This window comes from Anomaloglossus baeobatrachus, chromosome 5 (genome assembly GCF_048569485.1).
Source record: "Anomaloglossus baeobatrachus isolate aAnoBae1 chromosome 5, aAnoBae1.hap1, whole genome shotgun sequence".
In the NCBI taxonomy this organism is placed as follows: domain Eukaryota; kingdom Metazoa; phylum Chordata; class Amphibia; order Anura; family Aromobatidae; genus Anomaloglossus; species Anomaloglossus baeobatrachus.
In genome coordinates, this window is record NC_134357.1 from 488345325 (window position 1) to 488369806 (window position 24482).

General features: G+C 50.3%; 1 protein-coding gene across 3 annotated transcripts in view; it reads left to right on the forward strand.

Annotated features, from left to right (window-relative positions):
* The first annotated feature begins 1121 nt into the window (after positions 1-1121).
* The window catches only part of FAAP100 (FA core complex associated protein 100), a 188367-nt gene continuing 165006 nt past the window's right edge, over positions 1122-24482 (forward strand). For 2 of the 3 annotated variants that reach the window (XM_075350696.1, XM_075350698.1), the window contains exon 1: positions 8970-9086. The gene's annotated coding sequence lies outside the window, so the exon portion shown is untranslated. Of the gene's footprint in view, positions 1151-8969; positions 9087-24482 lie in introns of those variants that run through there. The other variant, XM_075350697.1, reaches the window with a different exon arrangement.

A 24482-nucleotide genomic window follows, 5' to 3' on the forward strand; every position in this document is an offset into this window, starting at 1 on the left:
CTTGTGGAGTGTTCCCCGGATACATCGAGTCTTGTGGGATGTTCCCGTTATACATCGGGTCTTGTGGAGTGTTCCCAGTATACGGCGGGTCTTGTGGGGTGTTCCTGGTTTACTGCAGGTCTTGTGGGGTGTTCCCAGTATACGGTGAGTCTTGTGGGGTGTTCCCAGTATACGGCGAGTCTTGTGGGGTGTCCCTGGTATATGGCAGGTCTTGTGGGGTGTTCCCAGTTCACTGCAGGTCTTGTGGGTTGTTCCCGGTATATGGTAGGTCTTGTGGGGTGTTCCTGGTATATGGTGAGTCTTGTGGGGTGTTCCTAGTATATGGCGAGTCTTGTGGGGTGTTCTCGGTATACGGTAGGTCTTTTAGTATGCTCCCATTATATGTCGGCTCTTGTGGGGTGTTCCTGGTATACGGCAGATCTGGTGGGGTGTCCCCGGTATATGGTAGGTCTTGTGGGGTGTTCACGGTATACGACAAGGCTTGTGAGGTATTCCCAGTATATGGCAGGTCTTGTGGGGTGTTCCCAGTATACGGCGAGTCTTGTGGGGTGTTCCCGGTATATGGTAAGTCTTGTGGGGTGTTCCCATTATACGGCAGGGCTTGTGGGGTGTTCCTGATATATGGCAGAGCTTGTGTGATGTCACCATAAGTTACACAGGCAAAATAAGTGGCTGTCAGTATTTTGCTTGTGAAATGGCTGCAATTTTATGCGTTGTCTGATCCCATAGTGCAGCAACAAAATGATTTGGAATCAAATTTTTGGTCTTCTGAAAACGTCCTGATTCTGAAGGTTAAAATGTATTAGGACTGTCAGTAAAATATTGCCCTCCCCCTTTTATTTGTGCTGCCTTTCCTCTACTTATCTACATTTTGCTAGTGAACTACAAGTTCCAGCAATCTCCCTCTTAGCAGCAGAAGGCCCGTTCAGTAAATCAGCGCAGCCACGTGTAGTCCTAACCACGCCCCCTGTCAATCAATATGCTTATTAGCATAAATCACTCCCCTTCACGATATGCGCTCTTACTCGGGACTTAGGGGCGTGGCCTGGATCTCGTTACCCAATGAACATAGCGCTGACGTTCCGGTGAGTAAATGGCGGGCTTTTCTCCCTGACGTGAGGCTGGCTGTGTGGAAGCTGCGGTTGTCATGGTAACGGGAGAACGGCGGGCGGGAAATGGAGTGGGGAGAGCGATATCCTTTACCGTTTATCGTTTTTTTTCTACTGTGGAGCTGCAGGAAATATGACGGCAGCGTCTTTCTGACCTCCTTTATGTCATTACTGGTCACATACTTATTGCTGTGGGGTAGTTATAGAAGTAGCGCCATTTTTAATTTCCGAGGTGAAAATGTGGAAATATGGATGTTAACAGTTGTTTGTTTACAAATTTGCCGTGACTGAGGAGGACAGTAACTGAGGTGAACAACTATTTTTTTTTTTTTACAAATTTAACTAACCTGACAAAATGACTACTGGCGCAGAGCTCACTGATACCAGCGCATCCTGTAATAGAGGCCACTGTGGTAAAAAGATTGTTCCTGACATTTCTTCCCTCCTAAGGCTATGTCCGCACTTACCGGATTTTGCCGCGGATTTTCCGCGGATTTGCTGCATGTTTCGCTGCAGAAAATGTTCATAACATCTCTGCAGTGAATCACCAGCAAATCCTATGGAGAAAAAAAATCCTGTGCGCACTATGCGGAATTTGACAGCTGCATGTTTTGCTGTGGGATTCCCGCAGCAAAAACAAGTGCATGTCACTTCTTTTCCGCACATCGCTGCGCGATTTCACTCCATTGACTCCAATGTTAATCATGAAATCCCGCAGGGCATAACGCAGGCAGCAAATTCTGTGCGGTTCACTGCGTTTTCCTGCGTTATTCCCTGCGGTATTTCGCGGTTTACCTCCGGTAATGTACATCGCCTGTCTGCGGTTTGCAGGGAAGTGATGTCATTACAGGAAGAGGAAGCGGAGCAGAGAGTAAACACACACACACAGATCACAGACATCACAGACACATAGAACACACATAGAAAGAAAACGGAAATATAGAAAACAAAGAACGTGGGCTCCGCTGCATATTTACCTTCCAGCCGAGGTAAGCACACAGCGGCGGCCCGGTATTCTCAGGCTGGGGAGGGAGAGGGGCAGGGTTAATGTCCCCCGCCTCACTCCCCCTCCCGCAGCCGAGAATATCAGCCGCAGCTGCCCCAGCACTGTCGCATCCATTATGCGGCAGCACCGGCGTGTCCCCGGCTCTTCTTGCTGCCGTGTAGCAGTGGCAGCAAGGTAATACAAGGGGTTAATGGTGGTGGATCACCGCCATTAACTCCAGGCTTTGATCATGGCAGCGTCTATGTGACAGCTGACATGATCAACCCGTAAGTAAAGTGAATAAAACACAGACACCGAAAAATATGATACTATGATACTATGATACTGTACCCTTGGTGTAGGAAAGAGGGTTTTGGGTTCCTGGAGAATTGGGCCGACTTTTCAGTTGGCTACAGATTCTATGCTAGGGATGGGCTGCATCTTAATGGGGAAGGTGCAGCTCTGCTGGGGCAGAAAATGGCTAGAAGGTTGGAGGAGTGTTTAAACTAGGAATGGGGGGCGAGGGTATTCACTTTATAGAAGGGGAATGTAGTGCAGATAGTGACCAGGGCACAAGTAATGAAATTGGGGGTGGTACGGGGGGAAGGGTTAGGACAGTTAATACAGTAAGCAGGAATACAGGTACAGAGTCATACGTAACGTGCATGTACACTAATGCCCGAAGCCTCACAAATAAGGTGGAGGAATTAGAATTAATATTGTTGGAAGAAAATTATGATATAGTGGGGATATCAGAGACATGGCTGGATGAGAGCTATGACTGGGCTGTTAATTTACAGGGTTATAGCCTATTCAGGAATGACCGTACAAATAAGCGAGGGGGAGGTGTGTGTCTATATGTAAAATCATCCTTAAAACCCATCCTGCGTGACAACATATGTGAGGGTACTGAGAATGTAGAGTCCCTATGGGTGGAGATAAGGGGGGGGAGAATGAATAATAAAATACTGATAGGGGTGTGTTATAAGACGCCGAATATTATGGAAGAGGTAGAGAATCTCCTCATAAAGCAAATTGATAAAGCAGCGAGTCTCGGAGAGGTAATTATTATGGGGGACTTTAACTATCCTGATATAAATTGGGGAACAGAAACTTGCAGTTCCAGCAAAGGAAATAGATTTTTGATAACAATGAAAGATAATTACCTTTCACAAATGGTACAGGACCCCACAAGAGGGGGAGCACTACTAGACCTTGTACTAACCAATAGGCCAGACCGCATATCAAATATACAAGTTGGGGGTTACTTGGGGAATAGTGATCACAAAATAATAAGTTTTCATGTATTCTTTAGTAAGATGTCTAGTAGAGGTGCTACAAGGACACTAAACTTCAGGAAAGCAAATTTTAAACGGTTGAGAGATGATCTTAGTGCAATAAACTGGGATGATGTACTAAGTAATAAAAGTACACAAAGCAAATGGGAGACTTTTATGAGCATCCTGAATAGGGCTTGTGCAGAAAATATACCCTATGGGAACAAACATGCTAGAAATAGGAGGAAACCCCTATGGCTAAATAGAGCTGTAAGGGAAGCAATAAAAGAAAAACAGAAAGCCTTAAAAGAATTAAAGAGGGTAGGTAGTGATGAGGCATTATATAATTATAGAAAATTAAATAAAATATGTAAAAAGCAAATTAAGTTAGCTAAGTTTGAGACAGAGAGACTCATTGCGAGAGAAAGTAAAAATAATCCTAAAATATTCTTTAACTACATAAACAGTAAAAAACTGAAAAGCGATAGTGTTGGCCCCCTTAAAAATAGTCTTGGTGAAATGGTGGAAGGGGATGAGGGTAAAGCCAACCTGCTGAATGACTTTTTTTCTACGGTTTTTATACAAGAAAATGCCATGGCAGATGACATGACCAGTGATACCATAAATTCACACTTGAATATTACCTGCTTAACCCAGCAGGAAGTACGCCGCCGCCTCGAAATCACTAAGGTTGACAAATCTCCGGGCCCGGATGGCATACACCCCAGAGTACTACAGGAATTGAGTTCTGTGATAGATAGACCATTATTTTTAATCTTCTCAGATTCCTTAATAACAGGGTCGGTACCGCAGGACTGGCGCATAGCAAATGTGGTGCCAATATTCAAAAAGGGGACAAAAACTGAGCCGGGAAATTATAGGCCGGTAAGTTTAACCTCTACGGTTGGTAAAATCCTTGAGGGTTTCTTGAGAGATGCTATATTGGAGTATCTCAAGAAAAATAACCTTATGACAGAGTATCAACATGGGTTTATGAGGGATCGATCCTGTCAAACTAATTTGATCAGCTTCTATGAAGAGGTAAGTTCAAGTCTGGACCAGGGAAATGCAGTGGATGTTGTGTATATGGACTTTTCAAAAGCTTTTGATACGGTGCCACACAAAAGGTTGGTACATAAAATGAGAATAATGGGGATAGGGGAAAATATGTGTAACTGGGTTAAAAACTGGCTAAGTGATAGGAAACAAAGGGTGGTTATTAATGGTACGTACTCGGACTGGGTCTCAGTTCATAGTGGGGTACCACAGGGGTCAGTATTGGGCCCACTTCTTTTCAACATATTTATAAATGACCTTGTTGGGGGCATGCGGAGTAGAATTTCAATATTTGCAGATGATACTAAACTCTGCAGGGTAATCAATACAGAGGAGGATAATTTTATATTACAGGGAGATTTATGTAAATTGGAGGATTGGGCTGAGAAGTGGCAATTGAAGTTTAATGTAGATAAATGTAAGGTCATGCACTTGGGTAGAGGAAATAACATTTATGATTATGTACTTAATCGTAGAACACTGGGTAAAACAGACACAGAAAAAGACTTGGGTGTATTGGTGGATGGTAAACTTCACTTTAGTGGACAGTGTCAGGCAGCTGCTGCCAGGGCTAATAAAATAATGGGATGTATTAAAAGAGGTATAAGTGTTCATGAAAAAAATATAGTTCTACCTCTGTACAAGTCACTAGTGCGACCACACTTAGAATACTGTGTACAATTCTGGTCACCGATATATAAGAAGGACATAGCTGAACTAGAGAGGGTGCAGAGAAGAGCCACCAAGATTATTAGAGGAATGGGTGGGCTGCAATACCAAGACAGGTTATTAAACTTGGGGTTATTTAGTTTGGAAAAACGAAGGCTTAGGGGGGATCTAATCACAATGTATAAATATATGAGGGGACAGTACAGAGACCTTTCCAAAGATCTTTTTACACCAAGGCCTGCGACTGGAACACGGGGGCATCCACTACGTCTTGAGGAAAGAAGGTTTAATCATAATCACAGACGAGGATTCTTTACTGTACGAGCAGTGAGACTATGGAACTCTCTGCCACATGATGTTGTAATGAGTGATTCACTACTAACATTTAAGCAGAGCCTGGACGCCTTTCTTGAAAAATGTAATATTACCAGTTATGTATATTAGATTTTATGACAGGGTATTGATCCAGGGAACTAGTCTGATTGCCGGATGTGGAGTCAGGAAGGAAATTTTTTCCCCATTGGAACTTGTTTGCCACATTGGGGTTTTTTTGCCTTCCTCTGGATCAACATGTTAGGCTACAGGTTGAACTAGATGGACTTAGAGTCTCCCTTCAACCTTAAAAACTATGATACTATGATACTATGAAATCCTTTATTTTAAATAAAACACAAAAAAGCCTCGTTCACCATTTTATTAACCCCCCCAAGCAAAGCTCCGGCGTAATCCACCGCTCCAGCATAATCCACAGCTCCGGCTCCGGCGTCCTGCGCTGCTTACATCCAGCCGCGACTGTCACAGACACAGCGCTGAATGAATGCAGCAGACAGCAGAGGTAATTACCGGTCATTTCCCACAGCCGGTAATGTGAACTCACTGCCGACCGTGGGAAATGCAGCGATCTGTCCTCTATCTATCCCTCTATCTATCTATCCCTCTATCTGTCTGTCTATCTATCTATCCCTCTATCTATTCTTCTGTCTATCTATCTACTATCTCAGAATTAAATGACTTTTTTTTTCTTTTCTTTCAATGTGCTTTATTACATTGAATGCAATAAAGCACATCCCAACCCGCACGCGGCAAAACCGCGGCAATACCGCGAACAATACCGCGGTGAAACCGCAGCAAACCGCGGCAAACCGCATGCGGTTTTCGGGTGCGGTTTGCCGCGGTTTTTTACCGCGGGTGCGGTAATCTTTGAGAGCATGCAGAATTTTCTCAAGAAAATTCCATTTCCCAGTGTGCACATAGCCTTAGACTGCTCGCCCATGATCAGGGGTCACAGTGTTTCGGACTCAGCGTGTTTCAGCTGCGTCCACAACGCTGTGATGTACAGTACAAGCACAGTGGATGGGAATTCTAGAAATCCCGTGCCCACTGTGCGTGTGTACTGCCTGCAGCGTAATCTGACATGCGGTGCGGCTCTTCGAGCCACAAGCATGTCAATTATTTGCTGCAAAGACGCAAGTGTTCTCTGCAGGGAGAACACATCGAGAGACCGCAACTGCCCGAGCCCGGATCGTGGGCATAGGCAGCTGCAGTCTCCTGCAGAGGACCCGCCGTGTCCAGGACGCAGCGTGCCCACGAGGGTATGTGCCCACGATCAGGACTCACTGCGTCCTGGACGCAGCAGGTCCTGACCTGCAGGGCCGCAAGTCTCCTCCGCAGGAGACCACAGCTGTCAGTACCCATGATCAGGGTTCCGTGCGCTGTGGTCTCCTGCTTGTGCTCTCCCTACGGAGGACGCATGCGATTCCACAGCAAACAATTGACATGCTACGGTCTGGATAGCTGCACCGCAGGTCAGTGTTTGCTGCAGAAAAAACAAGCACAGTGGGCACAGGATTTCAAGAAATGCAGCTGAAGCTTACTGCGTCCAAAATGCTGCAAACACTGATCGTGGGCATGCACCCTTAGGCTAGGTTCGCACACTGCGTCTTTTTGACGCTGCGTTTTTGTGCGTTTTTGGCTGCTAAAAACGCACAAAAACGCACCTGCGTCGAAAAAACGCATCAAAAAACGATTGATGTTATTGAGAAGTGGTAGGAACAGCAGCAACTCAGTCACAGAATGGAGACCCCGTAACATTACTGAGCGGGGGAACAGAGTGCTGAGGTGCAGAGGGCAGAAGGCGCTAACTGCTGACTCCATAACTGCAGAGTCCAGACCTCGCCTGGTTACATCAGCATAAACAGTGCACCCGCCGGGAGCTTCATGGCCGAGCAGCTGCAGCACGGATACATCACCATACACAATACCATGTGTTGGATGGAGCGGGGTAAAGCTGCCACTACTGGACTCTGGAGGAAACGTGTTAATTGCAGTGACATAGCAGTGACAGATTACACTTAATAGTACTTTCACACTTGTGTTCAGCGCAGTCCGTCACTATGGAGAATAGCGCAGTCCGTTAACGCACTGCGCTATTCTCCATAGACTTGTATGGACGACGCACTGTAACGCAAGCGTTGCATCCGCTGGACGACGCAGCGTCGTTATTTTGACGCTGCGCCGGGCGGGAGGAATGCAGCATGTAACGTTTTTTTGAGCAGCGCAATCCGTAGGATTTCACTGCGCATGCTCTCTCTGGCTCCCTGCACCCATAACCAAGGTAAATATCGGGTAACCAAGCAAAGTGCTTTGCCGATATTTACCCTCGCTACGTGTGCAGGGAGCCCGACACTTCCCCGCTTGGCTCTGTAAAGAAGAAGAAAAAAAAAAAAAGCTTTCCGTTGTTTTGTACGGTCTGTAGCATCCGTTGCATCCGTCACACAACGCAATGCTACGGAAGCCGTCCAACGCAAGTGTGAAAGTAGCCTAATACCGTGTTTCTCCGAAAATAAGACATCCCCCGAAAATAAGACATCCCAGGAGTTTTCAGGGAAGCTTTAATATAAGACATCCCCTGAAAATAAGACATAGCTGCGGTCAATAATGAAGTGTCATGCAGCAGTGATACATTTAAAGACACTGCAGGACACTTCATTATAGGCAGCGGGCACCCCCAGAAGAGAGAAGACAGAAGAAAGAAGACCCCGCAGTCATACTCACCAGACGCCGACCAGGAGCAGGTGAGCACATCAAGGTCCTGCAGCGGCGGAACACACACACACACACACATAAGAACAGACACACACACATCAGATCACACTTACTCACTCTCACACACACATCAGATCGCATCCACACAATCACAACATCCACTGATATCGCTTGCTTATCGGCGGCGATACTGTGCGTGCATGCAGTGACCTTCCAGGACCTGCCGAGGATCACATGGCCGGAAGCATGTGGTATCTCCGGATGTTGTGAGTGTGTGAGCGCGTATGTGCGATATCGTCAGTGTGTGTGAGTGTATGCGATCGGATCTGTGAGTGTCGGCAGAGGAGCACGGCGTGCAGCACAGCTGCTGGGACCGCCCACCGGAGAGCACAGGGAGAAGTGGGGTGTGTGTGTGAGTGTATGCTGTCTGATGTGTGAGTGTGTTCTGATGTGTGAGTGTATGCGATCGGATCTGTGAGTGTCGGCAGAAGGCAGAGGAGCACGGCGTGCAGCACAGCTGCTGGGACCGCCCGCCGGAGGGCACAGGGAGAAGTGGGGTGTGTGTGTGTGTGTGTGTGTATGCGATCAGCTGTGTGCGTGTATACTGTCTGATTTGTGACTGTGTGTGAACGTAAGCGATCGGATCTGTGAGTGTTGGCAGGAGGCAGAGGAGCACGGCGTGCAGCACAGCTGCTGGGATCGTGGGGTGGGTGGGAAGAAGTGGGGTGGGTGTATGTGAGTGAGTGAGTGATCTGATGTCAGCCAGACGCAGGGGAGCACAGCTGCAGGGAGATCACAGGGAGAAGAGAGAGTGTGTGTGTGTGTGTGTGTGTGTGTGTGTGTGTGTGTGTGAGATCTGATGCTGGCCAGACGCAGGGGAGGCATGCAGCGTACCTGATGGGAGATCACAGAAGGATCTGGGAGCTATACAGACGCCCTGGGCTGGTAAGTATGACGATCCTGGGATGGGGGGGGTCTACTTTTTGTGGGGGGTAAACTTACCCCCAACCATATCTCCTCGAGAATAAGACACCCCCTGAAAATAAGACATAGTGCTTTTTTCAGGGCAAAAAAAAAAATATAAGACAGTCTTATTTTCGGGGAAACAGGGTATGTGTCTGATGGATGAGGCTGGGTTTGGTGGATGGAGAATATTAGGGTATGTGCACACGATCCGACCATGCTGTGTCCTGGACGCAGCATGTCCTCTCCTGCGGGACCGCGAATGTTCTCTGCAGCTGCCCGTGTCCGCAATCAGGGTTCGGCCCGCTGCGGTCTATCTCTCTGTTCTTCCTGTGGAGAATACTCGTGGCTCCTCAACAATAAACTGACGTGCTGCGGCTCAGGAAGCCGTGCCACAGGTCAGTTAAGCTGTGGGAAAAACAAGCACAATGGGCAGGAGATTTCTATAAATCTCATTCAGCCACTGTGCTTGTACTGTACAATGCAGCAATTTGTACTCAGCAAAAACACACTGCGTCCAAAACGCTGTGAACCCTGATCATTGGCACACAGCTTTACCCACCTGCATTGTGCCCGTTGTAAAGTTTGGTGGTGGAGGGATAATCGGGGTGTTTTTCAGTAGTAGGGAAATCTTTATGCTTCAGTGCAATACATTTTGGATCATTGTAGATTTCACCTTTGTAGAACATTTTGGGGAAGGACCTTTTCTGTTCCACATGACTGTTCCAGATGCCACGGTCTATACAGACATGTAGGGGGACTTTGGTGGAAGAACCTGACCTGCTGCACAGGACCTCAACCACAATCAACATCTTTAGGATGAACTAGAACGTCCTCTCCCCAATAGCATTACTTCACAAATGCTCTTCTGGATGAAGGGGCAAAAATTCCCACAGACACAAAATGTTGGAGAAAGTCTTCCCAAAAGAGTGGCAGCTGTTCTATCCGCAAAGTGGGGATTGACTCCATATTAACCCCTTAATGACCTGTGACGTATATATACACACGTTCTTGCGTCTCCCTCTCAACAAGTGGATTCATGCAGCTGATCTGATTAGCCGACATGTGCAGCTAACAGACCTGTTAACCCCTTGGATTGCGCTGTCAAACTCTGACAGCACGATTTATCGCACTCCGGCAGGGATCGCGCTGTTCCCTGATTGATCACGGGGCGGTGATTGGTTGCCATGGCAGTGTGGTGTCATCTGATGACCCAGTCACTGTCATGACTCACTTCCTGTGAATGGCGGCAGAGCACTGACACTCAAAGAAGATCAGCATTTCTCCTGATCCAGCGATGCTCTGGTCAACAGAAGCGATCTGACTGTGCAGGCATTAAGTAGTAAAATCAATAAAAAAAAAAAAGTAAAAAGAAAAGTTTTTTAAAAATATGAAAAATAAAAAAAAACTAAAAAATTCAAATCACCTCACTTTTGCCCCATTAAAAATAAAACAATACCCCCCCACACATATTTGGTATTGCCGAGTTCAGAAATGTCCGATCTATATAAATAGAAATATAAAACAATTCATCTGATCGGTACATGGTGTAGCGAGAGAAAAAACAACCAAACCCCCAGAATTATGTTTTTTTTGGGTCGCCGCAACATTGCATTAAATTGCAATAACAGGTGATCAAGACATCACATCTACGCAAAAATAGTATAACTAAAACATTAGCTCAAGACACACACAAGAAATAAGCCATCACTGAGCCCAGATCATGAAAAATTACGCTACGGGCTCGGAAAATAGCCATCAAAGCGCAATTTATTTTTTTTTGCAAACTTTTGAATTTTTTTTCACCATTTAGATAAGAGTAAAACTATTTTTCTCTATCGTTTCATTGGGGGACACAGGACCATGGGTTATGCTGCTGTCACTAGGAGGCTGACACTAAGTAGACAGAAAAAGTTAGCTCCTCCCCAGCAGTATACACCCTGAGCCGGAGGCGGACTCAATCAGTTTTTCTTTTTCGCTCTATTGGGAGACCCAGACAATTGGGTGTATAGGCTATGCCTCCGGAGGCAGCACAAAGTATTACACTCAAAAGTGTTAAGCCCCTCCCCTTCTGCCTATACACACCCCGTGCTCCCATGGGCTCCTCAGTTTTTTGCTTTGTGCGAAGGAGGCAGACATGCAAGCACAGCTCCACAGATTAGTCAGCAGCAGCTGCTGACTAGGTCGGATGGAAGAAAAGTGGGCCCATATAGGGCCCCCAGCATGCTCCCTTCTCACCCCACTCTTGTCGGCGGTGTTGTTAAGGTTGAGGTATCCATTGCGGGTACATAGGCAGGATGCTGTTTTCCTTCCCCATCCCCCTCAGGGCTCTGGTGGAAGTGAGATCTTATCAGTCTCCAGGCACTGAGACCGGGCTTCATCCACAACTCCTGTGGAGCCTGATGGATAGGAGCCGATACCGTTCAGGGACATGGCCCTGCATCTTAGAGGTACTCTGTATCCCTAGGGGGACCGCGCACGGCATCACCTCAGCTTTGCTGGGTGTGCTAGTGCACCGGGGACCGCGGCGCTGACCGGGTCTATATGTGCCATTACACACTCAGCGTCGCTGAGTGTGTTTATATGTAAGGGCTACCGCACTGACCGCCGTTGCCACGGGACACTGCGGCGCGGCTGGGACTTATAGTTCGCCGGGGACTTTCACGCGACCGCGCTTTTACGGCGGCCGCGTTTATTACTACAGTCCCCGGCTTCATTGCGGCCTAGTTTCCCTTCTTTTCTCCCGCCCTCAGCCCTGACAGGCAGGGGGAAGGGCGGGACGCTGCACGGAGCGAGCAGCAATGAGGGCTGGAGTATGATTTACATGCTCCACTCCCCTCACTGTGCACAGTATGAGCGCCCGTTTCGCGCTCTTTCTAGGCCACGCCCACAGCTTCCTCAGCTCGTCAGGACGCCGCAGCCATTCCTGTCAGCTCCACCGACGCTGCAGAGAGGGACATATTCATGGGAGACCCAGACACGGTCTCTGGTGGCCTCACAACCGCTTAGGCGGCTGGTAAGCAGCACATGTGGTGCTAGCCCCATGGTGCTGTATTGTATTGGTACATTATTTGTGTACTGTATATAATTTACACTGTATGAGCACAGTTCTTTCTGGCTATATACCCTATTGTGTTACTCAGGGAAAACTATAGCATGGCGCCCACAAAAGGCAGGGGTGCCAAAACACAGGCTTATTATGCTGCCTGCGCCGCTTGTAAGACCCCACTACCGGCAGGTTCCATTGACCCTCATTGTGTACAGTGTTCGACCCCTGTGACACTTCCTCAGCCGGATCCTCTGCTAAGAGGGGCCCAGGGGGAGCCACCTGTTGACACTGTCCAGGTGACGGGGACTGAGTTTGCAGCCTTTAAGGATCAACTCTCTGAGACTATGGCTAAGATACTAGAAGCCTTGCAGTCCAGACCGGTATCTCAGCAAAGGGACTCTGTTGAATCATTGTTCCCTGACCCCCCTCAGTTGGACCAACAATGTCCTCACGGGGTATCTCATACATCCCAGACGGAGGGTTCGGACTTAGAACCTAGCCCCAGATCGTCTAAGCGGGCCCGCTTAGAATTTCCCTCGACATCATATTGTTTAGGGTCTCAGCGGGGGGATTCTCTGGTTGATGATGCGGAGACAGCTGATCAGGATTCTGATCCTGGGAGCGCTCTCAATCTTAATTCTCCAGACGGGGACGCCATAGTGAATGATCTTATTGCATCCATTCATCAGTTGCTGGATATTCTTCCCTCAGCCCCTCCGGCGGAGGAGTCAGATTCTCAGCAGGAGAAATTTCGCTTCAGGTTCCCCAAGCGTACACAGAGTATGTTTCTAGACCACTCTGATTTCAGAGAGGCAATCCAGAATCACCATGCTTGTCCGGATAAGCGTTTTCTCTAAGCGCCTTAAGGATACACGTTATCCTTTTCCCCCGGAAGTGGTTAAAGGTTGGATTCAATGTCCCAAAGTGGATCCTCCAATCTCCAGACTGGCGGCTAGATCCATACTTGCAGTGGAAGATGGGGCCTCGCTTAAAGATGCCACTGACAGGCAGATGGAGCTCTGGATGAAATCCATCTATGAAGCTATCGGAGCTTCTTTTGCCCCAGCATTCGCAGCCGTATGGGCGCTACAAGCTATATCAGCAGGTCAAGCGAAAATTGAAGCGGCCGCGCCACAAGTGGCTTCCATTACCTCCCAGACCTCGGCAATTGCGTCTTACGCTATGAATGCTGTCCTGGACTCTGTGAGCCATACGGCAGTTGCGACCGCCAATTCGGTAGTAGTCCGCAGGGCCTTGTGGCTACGGGAGTGGAAGGCAGATTCCGCTTCCAAAAAGCGTTTAACCGGTTTGCTAATTTCTGGCGACAGGCTCTTTGGCGAGCGCCTGGATGAAATCATCAAACAATCCAAGGGAAAGGATACATCCTTACCCCAGCCCAAGCAGAACCTCTCCCAACAGAGGAGAGGGCAGTCGAGGTTTCGGTCCTTTCGGGGCGCGGGCAGGTCCCAATTCTCCTCGTCCAAAAGGTCTCAGAAAGAACAAAGGAACTCTGATGCATGGCGGTCTAAGTCACGTCCTAAAAAGGCCATTGGGAGCACCGCTAACAAAGCGGCTGCCTCATGACTTTCTACCTCCTCTAGTAGCATCCTCGGTCGGTGGCAGGCTCTCCCGCTTTTGCGACACCTGGCTGCCACAAATAAAAGACCGCTGGGTGAGAGACATTCTCTCTCACGGTTACAAGATAGAGTTCATCTCTCGTCCCCCGACTCGATTCTTCCGGTCCTCTCCGCCTCCCGAGCGAGCCGAGGCTCTTCGGCAGGCGCTGGGCACCCTGAAGGCAGAAGGAGTGGTGGTCCCTGTTCCTCTTCAGCAACAGGGCCACGGTTTTTACTCCAACTTGTTTGTGGTCCCAAAGAAGGACGGGTCCTTCCGTCCTGTCCTGGACCTGAAACTTCTCAACAAACACGTAAAGACCAGGCGGTTCCGGATGGAATCCCTCCGTTCCGTCATCGCCTCAATGTCCCAGGGAGATTTCCTTGCATCGATCGATATCAAAGATGCTTATCTCCACGTTCCGATTGCCCCAGAGCACCAACGCTTCTTGCGCTTCGCCATGGAAAACGAACACCTGCAGTTCGTGGCACTACCATTCGGCCTGGCAACAGCCCCACGGGTTTTCACCAAGGTTATGGCTACTGTAGTAGCGGTCCTCCATTCTCAGGGTCATTCTGTGATCCCGTACTTGGACGATCTGTTGATCAAGGCACCCTCTCAAGAGGCATGCCAACACAGCCTCGACGTTACCCTGGAGACTCTCCAGAATTTCGGGTGGATCATCAATTTTCCAAAGTCAAATCTGACACCGGCCCAATCGCTGACGTACCTTGGCATGGAGTTTCATACCCTCTCAGCGATAGTGAAGCTTCCGCTGATCAAACAGCAGTCACTACAGAAAGGGGTACAGTCTCTCCTTCAAGGCCAGTCACACCCCTTGAGGCGCCTCATGCACTTCTTGGGGAAGATGGTGGCAGCAATGGAAGCAGTCCCTTTCGCGCAGTTTCACCTGCGTCCCCTTCAATGGGACATCCTACGCAAATGGGACAGGAAGCCGACGTCCCTCGACAGGACCGTCTCCCTCTCTCAGGCGACCAAAGCCTCCCTTCGGTGGTGGCTTCTTCCCACTTCATTATCGAAGGGGAAATCCTTCCTTCCCCCATCCTGGGAAGTAGTCACGACAGACGCGAGTCTGTCAGGATGGGGAGCGGTTTTTCTCCACCACAGGACTCAGGGTACGTGGACCCGGCAAGAGTCCTCGCTTCAGATCAATGTTCTGGAAATTCGGGCAGTGTATCTTGCCCTGAAAGCGTTCCAGCAGTGGCTGGCAGGCAAGCAGATCCGAATTCAGTCGGACAATTCCACAGCGGTGGCATACATCAATCACCAAGGCGGCACACGCAGTCGTCAAGCCTTCCAGGAAGTCCGGCGGATCTTGATGTGGGTGGAAGCCACGTCCTCCACCATATCCGCAGTTCACATCCCAGGCGTGGAAAACTGGGAAGCAGATTATCTCAGTCGCCAGGGCATGGACGCAGGGGAATGGTCCCTTCACCCGGACGTGTTTCAGGAGATCTGTTGCCGCTGGGGGGTGCCGGACGTCGACCTCATGGCGTCCCAGGACAACAACAAGGTACCAATGTTCATGGCACGGTCTCAAGATCCCAGAGCTCTGGCGGCAGACACCTTAGTTCAGGATTGGTCGCAGTTTCAGCTCCCGTATGTGTTTCCTCCGCTGGCACTGTTGCCCAGAGTGTTACGCAAGATCAGGGCCGACTGCCGCCGCGCCATCCTCGTCGCTCCAGACTGGCCGAGGAGGTCGTGGTACCCGGATCTGTGGCATCTCACGGTCGGCCAACCGTGGGCACTACCAGACCGAACAGACTTGCTGTCTCAAGGGCCGTTTTTCCATCTGAATTCTGCGGCCCTCAACCTGACTGCGTGGCCATTGAGTCTTGGATCCTAGCGTCTTCAGGATTATCTCAGGATGTCATTGCCACTATGAGACAGGCTAGGAAACCAACGTCCGCCAAGATCTATCACAGGACGTGGAAAATTTTTCTGTCATGGTGCTCTGCTCAGGGTTTTTCTCCCTGGCCATTTGCATTACCTACTTTTCTGTCCTTCCTTCAATCTGGACTGGAAAAGGGTTTGTCGCTTGGCTCCCTTAAGGGACAAGTTTCTGCGCTCTCGGTGTTTTTCCAGAAGCGCCTAGCTAGACTTCCACAGGTACGCACGTTCCTGCAGGGAGTTTGTCACATCGTTCCACCTTACAAGCGGCCGTTAGAACCCTGGGATCTGAACAGGGTGCTGATGGTTCTTCAGAAACCACCATTCGAGCCAATGAAAGATATCTCTCTCTCACGCCTTTCGCAGAAGGTGGTCTTCCTAGTAGCAGTCACCTCTCTTCGGAGAGTGTCTGAGCTAGCAGCGTTGTCATGCAAAGCCCCTTTTCTGGTGTTTCACCAGGACAAGGTGGTTCTACGTCCGGTTCCGGAATTTCTCCCTAAGGTTGTATCCCCCTTTCATCTCAATCAGGATATCTCCTTACCTTCTTTTTATCCTCATCCAGTTCACCAATGTGAAAAGGATTTGCACTTGTTAGATCTGGTGAGAGCACTCAGATTCTACATTTCTCGTACGGCGCCCCTGCGCCGCTCGGATGCACTCTTTGTCCTTGTCGCTGGCCAGCGTAAAGGGTCACAGGCTTCCAAATCAACCCTGGCTCGGTGGATCAAGGAGCCAATTATCGAAGCTTACCGTTCGGCTGGGCTTCCGGTTCCCTCAGGGCTGAAGGCCCATTCTACCAGAGCCGTGGGCGCGTCCTGGGCTTTGAGGCACCAGGCTACGGCTCAGCAGGTGTGTCAGGCGGCTACCTGGTCGAGCCTGCACACTTTCACGAAACACTATCAGGTGCATACCTATGCTGCGGCGGATGCCAGCCTAGGTAGACGAGTCCTTCAGGCGGCGGTTGCCCACCTGTAGGAAAGGGCCGTTTTACGGCTCTCTTACGAGGTATTATTTTACCCACCCAGGGACTGCTTTTGGACGTCCCAATTGTCTGGGTCTCCCAATAGAGCGAAAAAGAAGAACGGAATTTTGTTTACTTACCGTAAATTCCTTTTCTTCTAGCTCTAATTGGGAGACCCAGCACCCGCCCCTGTTTTTTTGTGTACACATGTTGTTCATGTTGAATGGTTTCAGTTCTCCGATGTTCCTTCGGATTGAAGTTACTTTAAACCAGTTTGTAATTATATTTCCTCCTTCTTGCTTTTGCACCAAAACTGAGGAGCCCGTGGGAGCACGGGGTGTGTATAGGCAGAAGGGGAGGGGCTTAACACTTTTGAGTGTAATACTTTGTGCTGCCTCCGGAGGCATAGCCTATACACCCAATTGTCTGGGTCTCCCAATTAGAGCTCGAAGAAAAGGAATTTACGGTAAGTAAACAAAATTCCGTTCTTTGCTTAGTGTCGTAGGAGGCTTATGTGGGCCGGCTGGGCCCCCTTCAGCCACTTGATTTTTGGGTATTTTTTTCATTTTTTCTCGGCGACGCTCGTCGCTCTCATCCCTGTTGTACTTCTCTGTTTCTACAGGTATCGTTATTTTTCTTCACTCATCTTTTCGCAGCCCTGTGGGTACCACTCCCCAGGGTCGCAGAGGCTTGAGACGTCGGGGTCCTCTCCCCCGTCCATTTTCCGTGGTACCACTCCCGGGGTGGCACGCGGGGCAGAACCTTCCTGGGCACCCCCTATTCACCCTGCGGTATCACCCCAAAGGGTGCAAGGGGCTTGGCAATAGGGACTGGACCTCCGCAGCGCGTCTGGATTTATGATGGGGCCCGCAGCGCTGCTACAGGTACAGAGGGGCTCCCACCCCCCACCGGCGTCCTCCTCCCTGCCTTCCTCATTCTTCTCCCTGGTGCCCGCAGGCATTCCTTCGGTGTGCGGAGCACACAGGCACATGTGCAGAGCCTGCACACTGGACAAATCCGACGCCGCTGATCAGGTAGGACACCCTCTCCTACCTTCTCCTCCTCAAGCGGCTGCAAATTTAGGCCCCGGTCTTGGCCTAGTCGCCGGGCACCCCGGCCATGTCCCATCGGGCAGCGCACCGGAACGCACGCAGCGCTCCCTGCCGGCATCCGGACATCGCTGCTGCGCTGCCGCTGTTTCGCAGTCAGGACCGCCGGTCTCTTTCCCTGCGCCGGCAGCTTCAAAATTTAGGCCCCGGCTTCGGCCCTGTCCCCGGCGTCCCAGGCCCGCCCCCGCCACAGCGTTATTGGCCGCCGGCCGCTCCGTCTCCGCCCTCCGCTCAGCCCCAGGCATCACAGGGGGGGCGGTGGATGTTTTTTCCCGCTCTCCTCGGCCCGCCTGCAGCCTCCTCAGCGTCCATTTTAAAAAAAAAAAAGAAATTATGGCAGACTCCTGGTCTGCGGATTGCTGAGGCTGCAGCAACCCTTAAATCAGGAAAAATAGAACCAAAGTAGCCACAATCATTTACCGATAGTGGGTTTTTTATCACTGGTTGAGTTTATTACAATATATGTGAATTGATTTTATTATAGTGTATGTACATATACATTAACTCTTCCAAGTACTTATTCGGGCACTTGGTTTGCATCAGAGATACACATCTCAATAGGGTTAGTAAATAGAGTCATCAGAGCATTGAGATATAGTTATTTTGGACCAGTAAGCTCAAGTTTGCGGTTCCCTCAATTGTGAATTCCCCCAAATATGTCAGATTAGTGTTTACAACTGCCGCAGCCCTTGGCACCGCACGCCCCGGTATCCCGCCCCTGCCGGCTGGTTAGCGCCATGTCTCAGGCCATAAATCCCCTCGCTGACGTCCCTCGGGTTGGTGCGCATGCGCTGCGTCCCCGGCCGACGCTCTGTCATACCATCCACAGGACTGGCGCAATCCCCTCGGGGTGGTGAGTCCCGTACCAGGGACCTTTTCCTCTGATCGAAGCGGAACCGCCAGGTCTCATCTTCTGCGGCCCCCCAGGTCTCACCTTAATCCCCAGGTCCAGACTGCCTTTCCTCCGGTAGCCTTTCGACCTCTCGGGAGATGGCCCAGGCGTTCCACCTCTGCTGGACTCCGAGCAGGACCCGGATGTTTGGCGCATGACGAATAGCCTGGTAGAGATGGTGAGTCAAGCCGTAAAGGTACGGACAGCCCTCTTCTCTCCGTGCACACAGGTCTCCTTTAAGGCGTTTGTGACGGACCCTTGATGTATTCAGAGGACATCCAGAGTTCGCTGAGTTACTGCGTGATCACAGACAACAACCAGACACGACGTTTACCAGCGGTAAGTCTTGTCATTGTCATTATTCCCTTCTCCAAAGGGCTCCGGAGAGAACGGGCATGCTATACTGGAGTCGCTGAGGGATCACAGACAACAACCAGACGCGACGTTTACCAGCGGTAAGTCGTGTTATTGTCATTATCCATTCCCCAAAGGGCTCCGGAGAGAATGGGCATGCTACCCTGGAGCGACGAAGGTGGCGGGCCCCCTGCGGTTTCCGCTGGTCATTTAGACTTCACCGTGTGATTGCGTGATCACGGACAATACCCGGACACAACGTTTACCAGCGGTAGGTCCCTTTATTTGTCTTTACCCCTTCTCCAAAGGGCGCCGAAAGGAAGGGGCACGCTACCCTATAGTCCACCCGCCAGTGTTCCGCCTGGCTTCTCGTCTCTAACGTGACGCCCCTCAGGGACTCCGTGGACACCCTACGCAGCGGACTACGCTCCATCTATGCCGACCCAGAACTGGTTGACATCTTCGGTGAGTACCTTCTCATTGCAGCCCCTGGCGTCTGCCAGCTGCACGGCCTGAGCCTCTAGCAGCAGTGTGACCACCCGTCGAGCCCTCTGACTTAGGATCTGGAACGCGGTGGCGACATCTAAGGAGTCGCTGACTTCCCTTCCGCCCTTAGGTGCACGTCCCTTCGGAGATAGGCTAGTCCAGTGGATCCCCTAGGCTACGTGAGGGAAGAGTACATCTCTTTCCCAGCATCGGCCCGGACGCATCAGGATCGTCGCCTCACCGCTCGGTTCCAGTCCGTTCGCGCCGCAACCGTCAGGGCACCTCTGTCCCTGCACATCCTACCCTACAGGGCGGCTTGGTTCACTCCGCCCAGAAACGACCTGGTGGTCCAGAGTTCTTCCTGCAAGGACCCTCGTCTTGATGTTTAGACTGTCTCGTCACTTTTTCGCCACTAGGGTAGCTGAGCTACCGGATGGAGTCCTCTCAGACCCCGGCACGGTGGATCATCCCTTTAGGCACGGTATTCCAGACCGTCCAAGGGAAGTTACTCTTCACGCAGGAGTAGTTTTCTCCCTGCACCGAGTCCCGCGTACCCTTGCCATCCGCGCCCGGTGCCAGCGGGTTTGGGATGCGAGTCCTCGGCAGTTGGTGGCGGTGATAGCGGCGGTACACTTACCAGTTTTCATCCTTGGCCTTCCAGCGGACCCCATGAAGAACGGAGACAGGTAGGTTCCGTCTATGCTGGGGACCCGCCAATCCCTTCCTAGTGGACCAGGCTTCGCTACCGTCCCTTGGGAAGGTCCCCTCTCCTTCCCCTCTGGAGGATAGTATCAACCGTCACCAGTCTCCCATGCTAGTGTATGCTATTCCACCATCCCACAGCACGGTCCCGAGGGACACCCCTAGAGTGTTGTCTCCCCTTCAACGTCCGGAAATCACAGCCGCCCGGTTACGATTTCTTCACTGGGACGAGGTTGCCCAGTCAGGTTCCAGTTGGACCATGCCACACCGGTGGCGTGCATCATCCACCAGGGAGGCGCAGTGAGTGTCATGGCAAGGGAAGAGGTTGCTCTGCGCCGGATCTCTTCACTCTCTAATCTCGGCAGTGCGCATCCCTAGCGTGAACGTTTGGACGGCCGTTTTTTGTTCTCGGCAGGAAAGGCCTCACTTAGGCAGATGGCTCCTCAACAGGGAAGTCACCAGCCAGATCTCCGGCGAAGGAAGACCTCCAGTCGTGGACCTATTGGCCTCCCGATCCAACCTTCAAGTCAGCGGTACATCGAGGGTGCCCCCTTCTCTGGACTAGATGACGACGCCCTCACCCGGTCGTGAAGCCAGTTCAGGCTCTTGGGCATCTTCCCACGGCTTCCCATGATCTCGAGGGTTCTCAAGATGGACCAAGGCAGAAAGAGGCTCTGGAGTGGCCCAGGCTAGCATAGTTCACAAAACTCACTCAACTCCTCGCAGATGCCCGTGGCGCCTTCCAGACCGTTCAGTTCTTCTGTGTCGGGGCCCTCTCTTCCACCAGGACTCAGAAGTCCTAAGTTTGATGACCTTACTAGTGGATCCCGGGTACTAGCTCTCACAGGCCGGTTGGCAAGAAGGATGCAGACAATGTTGAAGGCCGGGAAACAGTTTTCCTCGAAGATTTATTACCACACGTGAAGAGCTCCTCCGGTGGTGGGAGGAACACATCTTCTCTTCTCTCCCTCTCTCCCTTCCTTCACTGCTGCCATGCTTGCAGTCAGATCTGCATGCGGCTCTCTCGCGCGTCCCTCTAAGGGCCAGGTGTCGACTCGGTCATTTCGGTTCCAGAGACCTCTCACTTCTCGTCCCACGATCAAGGTTTTCACTCAGAGAAGCGTCCATCTGGCTCGGCGGCATCACCGTCCACTGGAAACGTGGGACCTTAATCTAGCGATGGATTCGCTTCCGAGCACCCTGTTTGGACCTTTCCGAGTTCTTCCGGCTCCCACCTGTTTTTGATAGGTGGGCTCCTCGTGGCCGTCTCTTTGCTACAAAGGGGCAATAGGGCGGACAGCCTTCTCTTGTCGTTTTTCCCCCCCTTTTTTCCGGGTCCTCCAGCAGGACAAGGGGGGTGCTCTGGCCACAACCCTCCTTTTCGGTCCAAAGCAGCTCGCAGTTCCTTCCAGAGAAGGAGAATGGGTTTCGGGTTCGGTCCTAGTCTCTTCTCTCAGCCTGAAAGGGGCCTGGTTCGTTCCTGTGCTGGTACGAGCCCTAAGTCGTTTGTCTTCAGGGCCGCACTTTTCGGTTTACACCGACAGTCAGTTCATCTTTTCACCCGGTTCCAGGAGGCGCATGCCGGCGCCCAGGGCCAAGATTGCCACATGGATCCATTCCGCCATATGTGAAGCCTATCGCATGAAGGACGGACCTCCACCGCTTTCCACCGTCCAAGGGGAGCCTCTTGGATGATTGGACCGACCATGTCCGCCGGCCCGCCACCCGGTCTAGTCGGCATACCTTTACTAGTTTCTACCAGGTTCACACCCAAGCTTTGGCAGAGGCCAGTCTTGATGTAAGGTTGACGGCCGGCAGTAGCACACCTGTAACAAGGTAGGGTTTGTAGGTCTGGGTCAAGCCCGACAGGAGGAAGCGGTTTCCTGCCTATCTCAGTTGATGGTTCTCTTCCCACCCATGGACTGCTTTTGGACGTCCCATGGTCCTGTGTCCCCCAATAAAACGATAGAGAAAGAAGGATTTTTGTGTACTCACCGTAAAATCTCTTTCTCTGAGTCTTCATTGGGGGACAAAGCACCCACCCTGCTTGTGTTTTTGTTACTTATTACATGCCTGTTGCCTCAGTGGTCCATATTCCCAGGCCACTCGTCACACGGCTACTTGGTTATAATTTTTACCTTGTCTTATCTATGGTTTTTTGGCTCTCCTCCTACTGCTTGTGCACAAAACTGATTGAGTCCGCCTCCGGCTCAGGGTGTATACTGCTGGGGAGGAGGTAACTTTTCCTGTCTACTTAGTGTCAGCCTCCTAGTGACAGCAGCATAACCCATGGTCCTGTGTCCCCCAATGAAGACTCAGAGAAAGAGATTTTACGGTGAGTACACAAAAATCCTTCTATATTTGGTATCTACAAACTGGTACTGACCTGGGAAATCATACTGACAGGTCAGTTTTACTATACACTGAACATGGTAAGTAAAACCCCCCAAAATAATTGAGGAATTGCACTTTTTATTTTCAATTTCACCGCATTTGGAATTTTTTTCTAGTTTTCCAGTTCAGTATGAGGCAGAATGTATGTTGTCGTTCAAAAGTACAACTTGTCCCGCAAAAAACAAGCCTTTATATAGCGATATTGACGCAAAAATAAAGAAGTTTTATGGCTCTTGGAAGAAGGGGAGGGAAAAATGGAAAATCACTGGGGGGTGAAGAGGTTAAGTACATTCACGCAAGCTTCCGGTGTTCAGGTCATCAAGGCAAATGGCGCCTCCCTTCAGTATGGACTGGTGCTACACCCTGTAAGTTTAAAGGAATATTCCCATCTTTGTTGGATTTGCCATCACTTAATGGAGTTCAGCAAGAAGTAATCAAAGATGTCCCCCGTCGCTTATTTCAAGCTGCACCTTGTGCTAGATCCATTATAGGACAGGTTGTAGCCTGAAAAATTCTGCTCTAGACAGGTCTCGACTGTCACATTAACCATGGTACATGAACCAAGAGAAAAAAAAAATGCACAACACATTGGGCTCAACTTGTGCTTTTAGAAACTAGCACCCCGTAGATTAAATTGAATCTTCCCACCACACCATTGGCAGACATGCTAACTGCAGTTTAGGAAACAAACTGTTTCTGTTGACACATGACAGGGTGGGGACTTTTTTATTTTGTTTATTATTTAGAAGATGAGTTGAAATTTTGACTTACTGTGCAGTGAGCACCTGTGTCATGGTTTCCATCCAAGTTCCCAAAAAATAGGATTCGGACGAAGCCCCTGAGAGAACCATTCACTATAACAATGCAGATGGCATCACTTAGGACACATTATGGCATTTATGGTTGACCTCAATTTTGTACTCTAAAAAGTCGCCTAAAACTACGGAAACCAGCGGAACAGAGGTCAGACGCAGTCCAAAGTCTGGCTCATTGTTGTGAGTGGTTCCATGGGTGGTTTATTCTGAATCTATTTTTTTGGGGGGATTTAGACTGAAATACTAAGCATACCAGCATAGCACACAGGAAAAAGGTGAACAGAGCCATATACTGTTTTATGGGAGGTAGAATGAATAAACCGCAGTTCACAAATGTGATTTTCAACGCCATTTAGGGGATGTGCGCGCATTGCAGTTTTGTTTCTCTAGTGAAAAACGCACCTCTGGCCGGAAAAAAAGCATAACAAAAATGCATGTAGTGAACATGTATGAACCTAAAGGCCACTTTACACACTGCAACATCACTAGCCGATGCTAGCGATGTCGAGCTTGATAGCACCCGCCCCCGTCGTATGGCCGATATGTAGTGAGCACTGCCGTAGCGAACATTATCGCTACGGCAGCATCACACGCACATACCTGCTCTGCGACATCGCTCTGACCGGCGAACCGCCTCCTTTCTAAGGGGGCGGTTCGTTCAGCGTCATAGCGATGTCACTAAGCGGCCGCCCAATCAAAGCGGAGGGGCGGAGATGAGCAGGACGAACATCCCGCCCACCTTCTTCCTTCCTCATTGCCGGCGGCCGCAGGTAAGGTGAGGTTCGTCGTTTCTGCAGTGTCACACATAGCGATGTGTGCTGCCTCAGGAGGAATGAGGAACAACATTGTTACTGCGGCAGCAACGATATTTGGGAATAGGGGAGCATGTCACTGATTAGCGATTTTGAACATTTTTGCAACGATTCAAAATCGCTAATAGGTGTCGCACGCAACGACATCGCTAAAGCGGCCGGATTTGCGTCACAAATTCCGTGACACCAACGAGATCGCTTTAGCGATCTCGTAGCGTGTAAAGCCACCTTAATGAGCGGCTGGCTTGGGAAGAACAAAGAGCTGCTCTGGGAGCAGTG